This window comes from Microchirus variegatus (assembly GCF_963457635.1).
Source record: "Microchirus variegatus genome assembly, chromosome: 22".
In the NCBI taxonomy this organism is placed as follows: domain Eukaryota; kingdom Metazoa; phylum Chordata; class Actinopteri; order Pleuronectiformes; family Soleidae; genus Microchirus; species Microchirus variegatus.
This window is the reverse complement of record NC_139823.1, coordinates 4749214-4762402: the sequence shown is the minus strand read 5'-3', so window position 1 is coordinate 4762402 and position 13189 is coordinate 4749214.

The window sequence follows — 13189 nt, the reverse complement described above, 5'->3', positions numbered from 1 at the left end:
AGGCGACACAATGTGAGAGCACGGCCTGAAGACGAGGGGGGGCATGTGCCCTCTTAACGCCACTCTCAGGAAGCAGGGACAATAAATCAATAGACTGTCCCTCTCCAGTAGGGGCCAAATGTAAACAAATTGAAAAGGAACGGAGAACAAAACAGATTGGTGAGTGAAACAGACATACTCAATGGGGAAACTGCTGCAAATGAAATGCCTTTGTGGACGTTTTCTTTCCAGCCTTCACCGTGATGTGTGCCACTCTCAGAAACATGACATGCGATAATAAATGGAATCCAAGTCAAATTTGGATGCAAAAACAACATGTGCAAAGAGTCCTGTATGAAATCCCTTATACGTATTTACTTCAATACTCAAAGACGAGCATTATTTGGTGCTTTGAAATGAACATCAGCAATGCCACTTAATCTCAGAGACCAATGTCGGTGAGCCACAACAACATCTTTCATATAACATACGGCGCTCAAGGGCACAGATCTGTGTGCGTGTCAAGGCTGCATGCCACAAGTTAAATTAATGAATCTTTAAAGGGTTTAGTTTTTTTTTTGTTTTTTTTAAATGAGAGAATTTGTTGTAGCTTCTTTATCAAACCTCTTCATATTTCACTGAGGTGGAATGGTGCACCACATTTGCAAGGCAGAACTAATGCTATATAAATCTCAAGTAATAAGCAGGCCCCGGGGACATCATCTAAATTAAGATTTTACACCAATTTAAACCTGCCTGCAATTTTGTTCCTGCCTTCAGTGCGTGATGTTTAACAGGTGCTGCAGATGCGAGCGTTTTCCCTCCAAAGTGTCGCTATGTCTCCTTTATTAAATTCAGGATTAAAGTGGGCAGGGGGACAATGAAGAGAAAGGGGAGTCGACAAACAGTAATCAAAGGTTCCGAGTGGGCTGATTCTACCACGGAACCAATGTACTTGTCTCTCTCCTGCAAACTAATGATTTTAAAACACCACAATCTGTTTGAGGTCAGCTCCTGTGTATTTTGGATACGCTTGGCTATTAGCATCACTGAAAGCTTCAGATGTGTCAAGCCTGCTCCCCCTTCAGTGATAGTCACCTACTTTAATTTCCCTGCAGGCCTCAGAGGGGGATGAATTCAACTAAAATCACAAGCTGTTTTGTTGGCAATCCTTTGTGGCCTATAATGAATCTAATGAATATAAAGAGAGGAGCAGGGAGGGAGGGGGGGGAAAGGGATAGAGGCAAATACATTTCAACCACGCTGTGTTGCTTTTACTTGACGATTTGTGACCCTTAACAATGGGACAATGGCAAGTGTTTTTGTACCCTTAATTTGCCTTTGTGTTTCAGCTTCATCTCTTTCAACGCCAAGCATTGAAAGTTGTCAGTTGAAGAATAACTGCTGACTCCACAGTCCGTCAGACAAAGGGAGGGGGGTTAAGATGAATCCCCAGCTATCAGCCAGTCAGAGGAGCAGAAAGGGAAAGGGGCTCAAAGACAACAACAGGCGAGTCAAAGGTAGAATTAGCCGGGGTTCCCAAACAGGCCTGAAGCATTTCCTCTCTCTTCACAACAAAAAACTGCAGCACTTCCACCTCTTTAAAAAGTTGCTGAACGTTTGTATTCTCCCTCAGAGAGGTGTTTGCCACACGAATTTGAGTGGCTCATCTGATAAGAGCAAAGGATAGCGACGGTAAAGGCCTAGTGTGGTTGTGGTGCTGCTGTAAAAAAAAAAACTGCCAAGTATCTGATTGTGCGGGCGCTTCAAGTCGCAGGATCATATTAATTAAAAGCCCCGTTGTTGCCCAAAAGGTCAAACCGGCATTCAAGTCGGGGGCTTAGAGTTTACAGACGCAGCCCAAAATGACCACAATGACACACTAAACATTTCAGCGCATGAACTTTTAGGTGTTGCAGCATGCCTCGGGTAGATAAAAAAGTTCTGTGTCACTGGTTTATGCGGGTATGCTCCCCAGTCCCTGTAATGATTTCTATTCATAAACATGCAGTGTGCTATCCTCCACCTGGCAGCTGCCTCTGTGCATATGAGATTACTATTATGCATCTTCCAATCCCAAGGATAAACATCTCTCCACTTTTGAAGTTTGCAAACATGAGGCATATTTTAGTGCCGTACGACTTAAGCGCCCCTTCAGGTATCACTTGCAATCTTTCCTCATTCTATATACATTGTTCAACTTTAATGGGTATCTAATTTGTGTTATCAGCAGTAAGTAATAATTTGCATGGCTGCCCTAAGCAAATATGCTTCCATAAGCATCCCTTAGTATAGACACTAGAATGGATTAACCTCCATATTGGCTATGCCCCAATGGTCAATGCTCTTTTAGAAATAAGTCGAGGAGATAGTTTAGTTTGGTAGCATTCATGCTGTTAAAAAAAAAAAAATCCATCTGTATTTACGCCCCTCTACCTCCAGATTCAGATGCTACTTTGGATAAAAGTCTTCAATCCATAATCCATGATGAAATTACATTTATTCCTTCATTCATTTATTGTCTAGGAGCCAATAGCAGATGATATAGGGCAAAAAGGTGAGGTCGTCCTGGACAGCAGGTCGACAGTCCACCACAGAGACATGAAGGCTAATATTTTTAACCATTTTTGGACGACATACTATACTAATAACAGTTGGTTTTAATCAGTGTTTTTATTGTTAGCCTCTTTTTTTCTGTCTTTACAAGAAAATAACATCCACCATGTATCCTCACTGCTTGTGTGCACCACGGGGGGGGGGGGCGTTCAATTGTGTCGCAGTGTTCACGTATTTTGAATTTTGCGAGTTTAAAAGGACAAGAATATCACGTTAAGTTGTCACCCAAGTTGTATCTGGGTAACAAGAGACCCGGAGGAACTTAACTTGGACGTCTGCAGAAGCACCTGCGAGCTAAGCACAGCTCTCCAACGTTAGGCACGGCAAAGGAGGAGGAGGAGGAGGAGGAGGAGGATGCTGGCGACAGCTGTGTTTCTGCCCCAGAACAGCAACAGCTGTTGCCCGGCAAAAGCTGACACTCCGAGGGAGATTAACAAGTTTATAGCAGGCTACGTGTTAGAGGAGATGGTAATATCGTCAACTGCGAATTCCACAAATTTGGCGTGAGATTATCAGTACATAAATTATCAAAATGCGTCATGATAGTAATGATAGAAGAGTATATTTCAAGGGGGTCTTTTAAACAACTATGCTATTAGGGTTTTGCAGTCCCTTTGTGATCCAATAAATTACGTTTAAATGTTATGTACTTTTGGACATCCAGTTGACTTCCACCATGGCTCACAGCAAGAATAACTGAACATACACATATTATAATCTGACTGTAGACTTGTTTGGAATGACTTGCTAAAATATAATTCCATTAATTTAGGTTTGCATGGTACATACCAAGACTCGTATCCTGCTACAAAGTTATGATTAGTTATTATTTATCAGATTATTCGGTATTCACAAAATGACGTTACAAGGCAGTTGGACTGGTATCTTATTCGGCTTAATACTGAAATATGGCTGGATTTATCTTTGTAAGACATTGAGGATTTATCATCGCATGCCAATCTTTTGCCACGTACACGATTTATCAGTGATGAGCTGAAGTATGGTGAAGGTCATCATGATGAAGCATTTCAGCTGGACGCAAATCACCATCACTGCTGACACTTTGAGCACACTCACTACTCACAGGTCCTTATAGAATAGAATAGATGAAGTAGAATAGGGAAATTAGACACACAATATACATAGAGTAAAAATAGAATAGAATGAAGTGTATGTACATAACCTAAAAATGGGGAGTGTAATCAATAATAAATATGTAATAAACTGTGAACTGTAAAACTCTGAACTGTAAAATGTGTTAAAGAAACAAAAGTATTATGAATTTACATGTCTATAGTTGATAGATATGGCATGAGAAAAGAGCTTAAAGCTCCAGTATGTAACTCTGAAACAACAGCTCCAGGTCCGTGTTCAAACTTCTCTCTTTGACCATTTATTTTGGTATCCTCCTCCCTCTTGTTTCAGAGAACAATTGATAACTCTTTAACCTAAATATCTCTTTCAACACCCGTTTCACCTCACTCACGTTTCAGAGAGAGTAGCTGTTTAGCTAGAAAGCCAGCTAGATAGTAGCTGCTTCTGACTTCCCTCCATCTGTTTTGTTTTCTCAATAAAGCTGTGTTTTGTTTTCATGTCTGTGTCATGGGAGAGTTGAGAGAAACATGGAGAGAGTTGTGTGGAGCTGATAGGCTTAAGTTCGGTGGTATACTTCCATGCACATCCCGCAAGGCGAAGGCCGCATATCGTGGACCCTGGTATGCTCGCGCGTCAGCATCCTGTAGTGTCTCACTTCACCATCGGGACTGTCGATCAGAGCGGACTGTTCTCAGTGCGCCCCAACCGCGTCGCATCACTGGGGGGGGGGAGCGGCCCACGTAAACCAGGCACCAGGGGTCAGCAGCGATGTCGGCAACCCACCTGACCCGTCTTGAAACACAGATCAAGGAGTCAGAGGGCACACAACGAAACCCTGTGGCGCAATGAAAGTGAAGGACAGCGGGTGCCGCGGGATACCGGCCCCCTTCTCATGTCCTGCACCGTTGGGGAGGTGGAGCATGAGCGCGTGCGATAGGACCCAAAAGATGGTGAACTATGCCTGGGCAGGGCGAAGCCAGAGGAAACTCTGGTGGAGGCCCGCAGCGGTCCTGACGTGCAAACTGGTCGTCCGACCTGGGTATAGAGGCGAATGACTAATCAAACCATCTATTAGCTGGTTCCCTCCGAAGTTTCCCTCGGGACCCCTGGCGCTCAACTCGTAGTTTTATATGGTGAAGTGAATGATTAGAGGCCTTGGGGCCGAAACGATCAACCTGGGTAAGAAGCTCGCTGGCTTGGAGCCTGGCGTGGAATGTGAGCCGCCTAGTTGGCCACTTCTGGTATGCAGAACTGGCGCTGCGGGATGAACCGAACGCCAGGTTAAGGTGCCCGATGCCGACATTCATCAGACCCCAGAAAAGGTGTTGGTCGATATAGACAGCAGGACGGGTATTTGCTATTAGCCTGGATGCTAGAGGACGCATTCAAAGAAGAAGAGAACGATGCTACAGCTGGTTCGAGGGTTGCCAGGTCGAGGCTCGGATGGCTAGCCTTGGCGACTACTTCTTCTGTTGTGCTTCAAAATGTTTTTTCTGCTTGGTGAGCGGGGTTTAGTAATCTACCTGTGGGGGCATAAATTAATTTTGCACATGTGCTGTCCACATTTCAAAATCTGGGCTGCATGCTCGTCATTTGCACAGTGCGCATTGGGAAGTACACCAGGGCCTTTAATCAGCATCGTGTGAACTCATTTGACAGTAGTTTGAACTGTACAGACGTTTGTTTATGTACACACTACAGCTTTAAGAGAAAAAGCTTCGGGAATAAGCTCACAGTGTTTGTCTCCTGACGAGGTCTGACTAGTATGGATGACAGCTCTCTGCAACATTAACCCCATATCGGTACAAGAGCGGGTAAAGTTGCTCAGTCCAAAGCTGTGGGTTGATTAACATCTGAAATGACATGTGTAGTCTGTGTTCTCAGTGGGTCTACGGGGTAAACAGGGATACATTTAGAAGAGCTGCTTGCATCAGGCATGTGTGTTACGCTTGTTAGCTTAGTAGACAGTTAATTGCCATGGTGGGTGGTTAGAGTGCTAGGAGCCTGATCTTAGAAAATATGTCATATTTGTTAATCGGACATGCAGACACAAATAATGTGTGACAGACTGTGACCAAGACTACCGGAACATAAATACTGTTAACTTCAGAAATGTTCTTGGCTCAGGAACATTACCGCATAAAGGCTATACAGACAGCCCACTGTGTTATCAATTTATTTTATTTTGTATAGCTATTTCTGTTCGCGGGCCAATATGACAAACGACGATGTGATAACAAAAAAACAACCCTACTGAAATAGTAGCATGTCAGATTATGCTTTGTTGAGGGTTTCTGTAAACAGTCCCACACTAGTTGGAAACTCTCGGCCTCCTTACATTAGCTCGAGCTAAGGGTTCATGCAAACACAGTGAAATCTGAAGTGTGCACACCATGAATAGAGGGAGAACTCATGTAGAACAACCTAATTCATATTCCTAGAAGGAGATGTAATTTGCAAAACATATCAGATATCTGACAGGAGGGCACAGCCTCTTTAAAACTATGCTATTCAAACTTGCAATATGCAGTTTGAAAAGCTCGTCCATAAAGATTGATTAAAGTTGTAAAGATTTTGCATCAAAAGGGCTTCTGATTAAAGCCCATCTGCCATGGAGATGCTGCTCTTTTGCATCAGACCTGTAATCTCCTTCACTTGGTGAAATTGTTGTTAATGCGGGAATAATATCAATGCAAACTATATTAATAACCACAACGAGAGAAGCAGGAAAAATGTCACTTAATCAATGAAAACAAATCATGCACACCTTGCTTTGATTATCTGGAAGAGTGTGAATATTAATGTCTCCGTCTAAATCAATGTTGGGGTTGCATATATTGCCTCTTGTGTTTACTCATAGTTAAGGCATTCCTTCCTTTTATATTTCTGCTGCATCTCCGAGAGCGATCGATGAAATAGTAAATAGAGATATGATACCGGCTATTATAGCAATTCAACAACGGCAACAAAACAGTAGTGATCGTTGTTATTGTAAACTATGAAGATAGGACGTTCAAATTTCAATTAACTTTGGTTTGTGTTTGCTGATATTAATTAAGAGGGCTTGCAGAAGGACACAAAAGAGACAGGTTTATTGTCTCATATTATTCCTGTGAAAGTAGCATTAGTATGTGGGACAAAGCTACCTAATTACATGGCATGGGAGGCAAGACATTACACTGGAAACCTTTTGATCTGTGGGAGGAAATGGCATTGGGCTAGAAACAGATTCTACATTTCATTATTTGATAAGAATGGCTTTAATGAAAAATATCAGGCCCCGGGAGCAAAAAAACGAGTCAACATCACTACCTGGGTGTGGAAAATTAAACAAAAAGTGCTTCAAGGTGCGTCGTCGCAGTCAACGAATTACCTCGCGACGCGAGTTCATTAAATAAAACGTGAGGCACACCTGGTAGGCTAATGGAAGTCAAATGTATTTGCAGCAGCGCGAGAGCAAGGTGATGTGGCAATCAAAGACAAAGCAGCGGCTCGTCTCTGACAGGTTAATGAAATGCCTGCTGCTAAGTGCTCATGTAGTGAGACTGTAGTGCTCTGCCACAGCTGAAGCTTCACCAGTCGCGTGGATTCGGCGACGTGACGGCGTTGTATCAGTGTCACTGGAAGCAATCATAACATTCCTTTCCTCCTGAGTCCCGGGCTCGTTTGAAATTCCCTTGGCAGCAGAATGCTTTAGGGGGTCAAGCACACCAAATCTCCCAACAATAATGGGCCAACTATCAGTTACATCTCTCACCTGTAATCACTGGCCGGCATTAAAAGCATCTTTTTTTTTTCTGTTCTGCATACGAGACTGTGAATGCTTTTGAAATGAGTATAATGTAATCTGCGCCGCAGATATCTTCTGCTTTTGTGCATCTATCCAAGCAGTGAATGGTTAGACCTATCAGTTACTCTCTGGAGGTGATGTATGCTCGCTGGAACAAAGCTACAAAACAGATGAAGGCTATAATATGCTTCTCATTCCGACTCTCATTTTTCAGGGTTATTTTGTTTTGGAAAAACACTTTAGGTGCTAGCAGCAACCCCTTTTACCTCGAAAAATGAGGTAAAGGCTTTAATTGAATCGAGCTTAAGAAAGAACATTCTCCAAAGTACAGTGACCTCAGCGTTTGTTAGCTGAAACCAAGAAAAGGAACTGTTATCCATAGTGTGCTTTACACATAAAGAGAACAGTGTGACGTAAAATGTGAAACACACAGATTAGCCAGTCACTAGTTATATTCTTATTGTATACAAACCATTAAGATGAGGAGAATAAAAATGAATCAAAATAAATTCCACGTCGCATTATTGATTGATGGAAGTTTTCTTAAAACAGGACACAGATTTTCACCGATGAGGCACAACATTAAAGCCAGTTGCTGGTTTTAACCCTTTAAGGCAGTGTTTTTCAACCTTTTTTTAGCCAAGGTACATTTTTTGATTGAAAAAATCACTTTTTTTAGACCAATTAGGTGAAATTGGATAATTTCCCACGGCACACCTGACAATCTCTCACGGCGCACGGTTGAAAACCACTGCTTTAAGGTAAGCACCAGAAAAAAGCAAAGGAAAAAATATTTATTTGCATTTTTTTATTATTTTATTTTATTTACTTATGACAACAATAACGACAATATTTATTTATTTATTTTAAATTAGACAGCATCTCAGATACAGGCCTCTACCAAACGGTTGAGACGTCTGTACATAATAAAGCTCACATAGAGTGGTCTTGTTGCACATATATGTTAGTTATGGAGGTCTACTACTAACATACATTAACTTGTTTTTATGGTCAAAAACCTCCTAGTTGCTGTAAACGAGCCGATTGAAATCCTTCTTTTCTGACGCTGTGCTGAGCCACGATATTTCAGACATAAATCTCACCCCCAGAAGACAGAGTGTGTTGTGATTGGCCAGCCAGCATAGAGCCATCCCAACTGTCTTGTGATTGGCCAATACCCGGAAGTGACAAAATTAGCACACCCGCTTTCAGAAGCGCAGCTCCCCCCTCTGGAACGGTGGATGCACTGCTACTCATAATCAAAACATTGTTTTAACAATGTTTAAAAATAGTTTTGTCACGACTCCCCGCCGCAGTCCCTTTTATGACTTTGACCCGGAGTCAGACCCAGAGTCAGAAGACACTGTTGCTCGTGAAACACCTCCACAACGGACGCTATTCTTCTTCTGCGGTTCAATGCACGCAACCGGATGTTCCCGGACTTGTGCCCAGACCAGGAGGATCTGCTGTTTCGGAGAACCGGTATATGTAACCGGCCAGGTTTTTTCCGAGATCTCACTGAGCCCGAGATTACAATAAAACACAGCGTTCTCAGCAGTGACTGAACTGTTTGTTTTGAACCTTCAGGGCTTCATAAACAAGGTAATGACGCAGATACACACCAAAAAAACAGCGTTAATTGGAACTTCCGGTCTAGGTCCGCTTTAAAGTGTGGTCGACCAAAGTAGTACCTTAAAGGGTTAATGTTGTCGCTGATCCTTGTAAATGCACAATTATTTTTAAAAGAAATATATTTTTTTTACAAATCAAATTAGTCGATGTCGCCGAGTTGCAAATGCACGAGCAACAACAGAAATCAACATCCAAATACCTGGCTGTCAGGAGACATAAAAGTTCAACATATCATGCTGACATTATCCCTGTGATGTGAAAGTTTTCATTCTGTTACAGCCATGTGTGTGTCGTATTATCCACCTGGCTGTCTATCTGTGTTATCCTCTCTCATTTTCACTCTGATGGTTTGAAGAATAAAGACTCAGGGTTTAAACGCATTTCCCCACTGAACAGACGTTCATCGCCGGATGTGCAGCCGATAACGTCGGGCTAATCTTTGACGGCGGCGGCGGCGTCAACTTTAGTGTGTTTTTATTGAACAAAAAAAAATAACGATCGGCTTCAAACTTTCTTTTAATTGCAACAGTTTGTGCAAAGGCAGCGCACGCATGCTCTATATTTGCGAGGGTTGTGTGTGTAGGAAGCATTAGCAAGGGATGAAAGCACAAAGTTTAGAAGATAGGAAGAAGCCATTTGAGTAATTATACTAGAAAATGAAATGGGCCAGTTCTGCCCAAATTTATCAGGCATCTCCAGGATTGTCCGTAGGGAGTTAACTTTTAGACTGTTTACTGGCTCAAAGGCCAGGCATGCATCTGAAGCCACATAAGCAAGATAATGTATCCCAGGCTACAAAAGCAGGCAAATCACTGTGCATTAAGACTCGACACACAATGGACAACAATGGCTTGCATAAACACTATTTAGAACTATTCACATGGCATTGAAGAGATGGGCGTCGACTCACTATTGCTGCAAAGCCGGCGCATTGTGCGGAGGTGAAAAGAAGTCTAATGAACAGGAAGCCTTATTTGAGAGAGCTGACAGTAACCATACAACAGCCGCATTGTGCACTTGCCACCAACCCTGTGGGTCTCTACATTAGGAGAAATGATGAGAAAGTAACCCGAAAAGACACAGTGGGCCCTTGGACCCACGTAAATGCAACCAGACAATAATGGGGGACACAAGCTGTCCCCACCTTTACTCAAAGCCCCACGTTTACATGCACAGAACATCAACCGCTCTCATGGCCAAGGATAAAAGCCCCCTGGCCAGCAGGAACTTTGAAGTACATTTTGGGTTAGTTTACCACCAAAGACCACGGACGTGAGTGCAGCAGCGGTTTAAAAGTACATGTCATACATTTTAAATTTCATCAAACTCCACAGGGTGAAAAAAGAGTTTTGGTGCACCAGGCCTCCTCTTCCACACACACACACACACACACACACACACACATTATGCCCCCTGCCTCAAGCTCCATCAATCTTCCACAAAGGCATGACATCACCAGTGAGCATAGCCTTTTATAGCTTTAAGCAATAAGCCTTATTTACTGATGAGATAAGCCATCTGCTATTGTCTAACCTTCCACTTTGCTTCTTTCTCCTCGCAGTCGAAGAATCAAACGGCACTTTTGGAGGGTGACAGAGCATGCACAGGATTTTAGAGGCTTCCTTTTTTTCCGGGTGGCTTTTCAAAGGGCCCACATTAGCCAGTTCAGTTCAAAGTAGCAGGGTCAGGTATAATTACAAAAAAAAAAAAAATCCGAGCTTCTTTGAGACCACTTGTTGTGCTCTAATTTCCCGTAAATAAAAGAGTTTTCATTTCAGCAGTTCTTTTATTCTGCCCTAATAGCTGGAATATACTAACGCTGAACAGAGTAGGAAAACACATGCAGACACACACACACACACACACAGTCCGGTGAGTTTACGAGGCATAATCCGTTACATGCCACATAATTATTGTTTGTAGCAGTATTAGTCGGCCAAGTCAGGGCGGTCACTAAAGTGCTGAGGCACCGTGATACAGCGTGGCTCTACTCTTGTCTGTGTGCACACTGGGAGGAACTTAATGTTTATGTATGAACCAACACTAAAGAGAACTACAAGTTACAAGTTGGAATGTCAACATTTGCTCATTTTCCCACTTTTATAAAGTCTGTCAGAGGTGGGGGAAAAAACTTCATCTAACTAGGTTCGAGAAAATATAGCATCAACATATTCCAATATTGAGCGTCTATTTTTAACGGGATAAAAAGCCATTTTCTAACACACAGCGTTCAGTGTCACCGCGCGTATCTTAAAGAATGTATCGTGTTTGTTTTTCTTAGCTCTTCACAGAGTCGTGTCAGGCCTTGGGAACTTGTCAGATATTCGGGTTTGTAGTCACTTTAGAAAGGCTGAGCGCCGAGTCTCTGGGGAATCACTCCAGTCTTCCCATCTCCCCCCCACCCCATGTCAGCAGCCACGAACAAAGCCGCCATAGTTAATTCTCCTAATTTCATTGCAGCCTGTCGAAATCCTGTTCTCCCTTTTCTCCTTCTCCTCAACACGTACTTTATGCTGGGATCAGTCAGGTCTGAGTCGCCCACAAAAAAAAAAACCTGCGGCTCTCGCTTCATCGTCTTTCAGCGCCGAGGTTTGACACTCCCCAACTCCCTGCCATTCAGATGCCTGTACCGTGCAATTTGTTTCCATTTGTCAAACAGCAGTATACCCGTCACAAAAGAAAATGCTGGCGCAACAGAAAGTTTGTGTGAAAAAAAAAAAAACATTGTTTCCTCAACCAAAAATGGACCAATGACCACTTATTTACTGGACCCATAACAAAACACTTTCACTTGTTGTAAATACTTTTCACATTGTTCTTCTTCTAAACTGACAATACAACTGAATAGGGCATGTATCACGTCCTAAAATCAGCATCACTTTTCTCTTAATTCATCATTTCATTCACTGCCTCCATATTGTGCTGACGCTTATTTTGTGTTTTTTCTTTTTATTTCTCTTGGATTAAACTTCATTGTGCTGACAGCCATTTATTTATTAGCGCTATATCAGCACTACGTCGATGGCGTTTTCCTATACGCACACCTATTCAGCAGTATCGCTGCACAATGCAGGAAGGTATCTGGTTAATAATAGTTATTGTGTAAACTTTGTTGTCACCATTCTTGTGTTGGCTGTTATCGAGGGGGGGAGAGCAGAGAGGATATATGCTGACTCTGATGTAGATAGCGCCACGAGTATTGCTATTGTGGCAGCTGCCGTGTGGTGCATTCCCTGATAGGGTTTCACATGCTGTCAATGTTCTGTCAGGTGCATTAGCACCTCAGAGACCCACGATGCTCCAGCTGCTCTGAGCCCGTGTCTCCCCGGGCCCTGGCCGCCAGCCTGACACCCGACACAAAGTAATCACAGATCACAGCGTTTAATCACTGAAACAAGCACTCCAGAGGACCCCACTGTCAATATCCCAGTCTCTCATTATCTGTTTGGATTGCACATCCACACTGTCAGATAAACAGAGTGGAAAATTAAGATTAAAAATATGGTAATTTCATTTCAGGCAGCAGGCTCCTCTCACTGGCCCATTATGCTATTGATTACCTCTGAATTCAATTTCTCTTTTCACTGTAAACTTTAATCTATTCGCAAGCCAACAATTCAACTCCCATGGGGCTATTTGAGAGTAAGTAACCATTTAATATGACGCCGGCTGAAGATTCAGTGGCTTTAATGAATTGTGTAAATCACTCAGCTTTTAAAGGAACTGGTGTCCTGCAGTTCACAACCCAAATCTAGGCCTGGTTAAATACTGCCTTTTATACAAAGCTAAGTGTTCACTGACAGCCATCTCTGAAGGCGTAATCACCTCGTCTTGTGTGTGTGTGTATAAGGCAAATTTAACAACAACTCTTTTCTATTAGAGCTGCTGATGCAAAAAATAGATCGTAATTAGGATTTAATCATCGCATTGCACCGCCACCCTGTTCGAATAATGGGAGTAAATAGATTAAACCACTTGAACACCATGCAACTAATTTGAAAAATCACTCGACTCAACACAATAATGACTAGGTTGTTTTCTTAACCACTTAACAATTTGTAGCATCGTGGTCAAAAC